Source organism: Cupressus sempervirens, chromosome 10 (genome assembly GCF_028749045.1).
Source record: "Cupressus sempervirens isolate cs-2001-9-10 chromosome 10, ASM2874904v1, whole genome shotgun sequence".
Lineage (NCBI taxonomy): Eukaryota > Viridiplantae > Streptophyta > Pinopsida > Cupressales > Cupressaceae > Cupressus > Cupressus sempervirens.
This window is the reverse complement of record NC_143127.1, coordinates 67,660,921-67,666,270: the sequence shown is the minus strand read 5'-3', so window position 1 is coordinate 67,666,270 and position 5,350 is coordinate 67,660,921. Positions and strand designations below refer to the sequence as shown.

Below are 5,350 nucleotides of genomic sequence, written 5' to 3'. Positions count from 1 at the left end.
CTTTTAGTAGCCGTTCTTAGTTTCTGTATGTGCCTCTCTGTCTCTCTCTATCTCTCTCTCTATGCATCATTTCCTACAAACATTAAAACAAAATGTTCCAGCTATAGTGGTTCTAGACTCTAGTGTTTTTTTAATTAGTTCCTCTATTTTGCTATAGGTAAAATATATCATATCTATGCTGATGCTTTTGAGGGTGACTGATTGACAGTATTGACTATTCTTGGATTCAAGCATATTATATGTGGGTAAGCCTTATTTTGGTTTCTTCAAAATTTTAATATGCTTCATGAAAAGTAGGTTTTTTAGTTTATTTTTATTTGTTGCCACCTTAACAAGATTTACTGTTTATGGTAGGTTGGTCATTATTGGATGATTGCTTGTGATGGGAACATTTGTTCTTAGCGGTGTGTTTATTGCACTTAACAAGTAAGTTCCCATTTGTTGAATGTGAGTTTATTATAAATGTTGTGATTATTAATCTATATCTACTCTGCCTCTGAGTTTGTTTGGTTGAAACTAGGATTCTGAAATTTGTTGGTGAAAAGAGATTTAGATTTAAAAGGGGTTAGTGTTATTTCTATAAAGATTAGGATCTTAAAATATTTTTACTAGAGATAAAATCTAAGGCTTGATTATAGGGTTATTCAATTATCTACGGAAGTAACAAATAGCCTAATTAGCTAGAGTCACTTTTTGTATCTATGAGGCTTTAAAATGACTAGAGCATGGATATTTGGACCTTTCCCGAGGGGATCTATAGCCATTGGATTATACCTATTTATATTGATTTTCTTCCTTTGTAGCTATCTTCATATGAAGATTATTAGAGACATAATAGTATAGTATTCTTTCTCTAAGTCTTCACTTCAAGCGTTATACTTTATTGGACAGTCTTATACCTCAACCTTGGTCTTATATCTCAATCTTGGTGTTTTTTGTAAATCTAAAAGGATGAAGCTTGAAAACTTGATTTTAGGCCCTAGGGTATAACAAACATTTCCAAATTTGCAGTAGATTTTTTCTGAGATATCTCAATATTTGAAAGTTGAAACGTCTCCTTCCATATTCCCCAAATAAATTTTCCTGTTTAATTCTCCTAATCTAACATTCTCTTCATTTTAGGATTCATATTGATCTTGATTTGATTCAGCCATACAAGAAACAATAAAATAATGATGGAACTAAGCCTTTTTAGAGATTGGATTTTTGCATTCATTTATACCTTTTTATTTTGTAATAAACCTTGGTCCACTCACTTTTATCAAGTAATGAAACGGTTATTAGATGTTGGCAAATAATTTTGCTCTTATGCTTTAGAAACTAATTTTTTTTTGGATACAGAGGAAGTGTTATGCTTCATTAGGTGATCACCAGTAACACCCATTCCACCAGGCTTCTACAATGCTGCAGATATGATTTTCCTTACATGCATTTAGACAACAATTAGTGCAAGCCTCATTATATATCTTGGAGGCAAGATCTAAACCAAAGAAAACTTACAAAGTTTTAACTATTACAGTAACAAATTTCTATTTCAAAATATATGCTTCGATTGGTCTTAAAGCCAATTTAGTCTTGAAGGTTTCAAAAATTTACTGACATCATAATATGTACTTCGATTGTTCTTAAAAATTTAACCTTGAAGATTTCAAAAACTTATTAATCTTTAACATACCCATGGAGGATTTCTACATAAGATAATATATGAACATTGAAATAGACCATTACTTGTCTTGATACATGTTGAAGACACCGTTGCCATGAATCAAGTCATAAGTTTTGGGATATGTTGAAAAGGCCTCACACCTGCAATCCAAAAACACGCCTTTGTCATACCATCCAAATAGGCTTAATAGCATACTCTTGGTGAGTCCAAGTACCAAAACCATGTTATCTCAATTTATGTTAATATTTTGGACAACACCTAGGTAGTAATTTTTCATGGCAGGGGTTTGTGGAAAGTCATAACTTAAAGATATGTGAAGGTTACATCTAGGTTTAACTTTGAAGAAAAACTGGCCAAGCAATTATTAGGGACTTCTTACGTTAAACAACAAAATATCTTCAATTTGGGAGTTGTTCATTCAGTTCCCATTTCACCTTAACTTTAATCATGAGGTGTAGCAAGGTCAGATGCTATATCAAATTTTAGAAAACAGTCACAATATTATTGGGTAACTCTGGATTTGACTGCACTATCCATTTTTTATTAACACTTTGGAAAATATTCTATGATCAATCATTTCTATATTCATAGAATCATAGAGTAAGATTTGAAATGTTAATACAAAATTTTTAATGCCATCAAATTCAAAAACCATCTAACAACTTCTCATAGATTGTAGAAACTTCATGCATGTAGGGCAAAATGTTGCCTAATTGTGGGTCCAATAATGTATCATAGACTGTAGAAACTTCATGCATACAGGGCATAATGTTGCCTAATTGTGGGTCCAATATTAGATTTGAGAACATGCCCAAAAATATTTTTCTCACCAGTTGTGATAAGTACCAATCAATCCACGTTCATAGATGGCACCAAGAGTATTTAGTTTTGCATCAGATGGAACCAGATTCATGACCCATGAGCGATCATTTGCCAAGGTAGTGGCAAAGCTTCCCAAATCAAAGTGCATGTCCATGACATTTCTATATCCTCCTTGCCTCAGATGACCATTGAACATTTTTTAGTATGAAACTATCTCATTCCATAGTTTGTTATCTTCTCCAAACTTTTTAGTTGTAATTCCAGGGAGACTGCCACTGCTTATCCTTGGAGGAACAACTGTAAGATATTTTGGCCATTTTTCTAAGGCCCCCCCTACAACATCATGGATATCATTCACCTCTAGAAGTGGTGTTATGCAAGTTTCCATCTTCTTATACCTTCCATTCAGCAAGAATTCAAATTGTCAGTAGCAAAAACATATCAAACAAAGCTAAGCTGTAAAGATGATCTAATAAATTGACATATATTCCTAATTTACACTAAAAGATGTTGAGGAGATGCTCTGATACCAAATTCTTATAATGTTTCATTATATAAGACTTATATTGCTATAAAATAAAAATGGGTAAAATTACATACCAAGCAACATTAGGGTTGTTAGCTTCACATATTTGGGGAGTTTTGTCAACACGTCTGCTTTTAACACACTAAATATGGCTTGTGGGCTTTTTCCATATAGCGAGGTCACCCTTTGAACAACCTTCTTCCAACATAGATTCTTTGCAAAATCTTCAATTGCATCTTGCTCTACTTTCAAGTCCCCTGGAGTTCTTTCCCAACCCTTGTGATATTTTTGCCAATTTATAGGAGGACTAGATAAAATCCAATACCCACCAGGTCTCAACACCCTGTCCACTTCCAGTAAGTAAATGCCATATGGTGGGAAAAAACATAGGTTAGCTTAGAAAAACAAATTCCATCCATTACTAAAGCTCTACTAAAGAAATAGGTTGGATTTAGATAATTACCATAGTCTTTCCATGGAATAAGACAATGAGAGCAGTGAGCCATATCAAATGATCTTGTTGAATATGGCATCCTTTCAGAAGCCATGATATCAATCATTTCTGGAACACCATGTTCTAGAGAAAACTATACTTGTGCTTCATGTGTATCTCTCAGTGCAAAGGACATGTTTAAAATGTTTCTCTTTAGCAAGTAGACACCCCAACTAGCAACCTACAAATCATTATGAAAGAGAGTCACTCTCTAATTCTGGTAGTTAATGTATGCGATCAAATGAACAATCAATATCAATTTTATTTGATTTATGCAAAATGTAAATATATAACTTATTGTTTGTCTATGTTAGTAGAAAGCAACTTAGTGCAATCAATGAGAAAGTTTAACTTGTAAGAAACAAAGTGATTTTTGATCTACTGGTCAGATGCTTTGATCATTGAACTTTTAGAAGCCTTAAGTTCAAAAAAGAAATGGAAGGTTCTTTAGGTGAACTCAATCTTGTACCAAAATTAAGAAATTATTCACAGTAGCAGAAACTGTTAGGAGAAAGGATAATTTGACCCAAAAAAGTGACTTGGGAATGCCTATTAGAATAGGGTTTAACTATACATTAGTCTTAAGTAGTACCTCCCTAGACAAATCCCTAGGGAATTAGATTCCGAGGAAGGCCAAATTATATACTATCACATGAAATTATGTAAGTTGACCAAGAGATCTATCTTACATCAGCCACATTACAAAATCTGACGATTCAGGGTCCTAATATGATACTTAAAGACTTCATCTCAAAAAATACAAGGCTGCAACATGTAAATCAGAAAATTGGATCAATGACTAAAGTGTTATAGTTTAGTAGACCAGCATAAAATAACTTATAAGAGCACTTCAAATTTTAAAGGATCGATTAGTTTGGTTTCATTGCTATAGGCCAACATTTATATCACTCACTCCATCACATGAAATGCAATGATGACAAACTCTTCATCTGTTTGGTATTTGAATACATGGATTGTGATATCAGGAATTACACTAACAAACTATCAAAGGAAAAAATACCTCATAATCTTATTAAGGTATTTTTCTATGCTAAGAAATAATGTTTCAACTTTTACATATTATAAATTAAAGTTTCTCATGAATTAAGGTAGATACCAAGTGTTGCGTTTGATTCAAATTCTTTATACTTTCTTTTGTAATAAATCAATGTTGGTGTATAATCTTATGTTCTAAGGTGCCTTAAGAACTAAGGAAACTCTTGAGGTGAATTATGGTAGTTTTATTTAGATTATCTATATGAATCACTCGCTCTTTGGTCTTGTTGTTGGTATTTAATTCTATATTGCTTTAGTCCCCAACCCCCTTCTTATTAAGAAGTTATTATGTTGCAAAGCTTCATATACCCATTGTTGAAGGGAGTTTCTTACTGCCATGGTCATGGTGTAATGCACAGGTGCTTCTATTTGTTTCACATGCATTGTGTTGTGGGTCAATTTTGATTTTCTTTTTTGACAAATTAGTGATGAAGAAACTTCATGATGCACTTTGGGCTGATAGGATCACATACAAAAGTACTATTGGTATGTCTCCCTTCCAATTGGTATATGATGTAGATGCAACCATTCATTTCCTTTAGAACTCATTCCCTGAATATGTAAAAGGCAATAAAAGATGAAAAAATCTAGTTTGGTATTGAGAAGAAAATCATGTACTTGAATTATCTAGAATAGAAAAGAGAAACAATGTTGGATATCATTGAAAAGCATCATAAAAATGTAAAGAAGACATTCAATAAGATATCTTAACAAATATACTTTTAAATTGGAGATATGAGTTTTTTTTGGGATAATTAAAGAAATCTAAAGGATTGTATAAAAAGTT

General features: G+C 32.5%; 1 pseudogene; it reads right to left on the bottom strand.

Moving 5' to 3' along the window:
- Positions 1–1,724: 1,724 nt before the first annotated feature.
- Positions 1,725–3,682, bottom strand: LOC149532607 (putative methyltransferase PMT17; annotated as a pseudogene).
- Between the last annotated feature and the right edge of the window lie 1,668 nt (positions 3,683–5,350).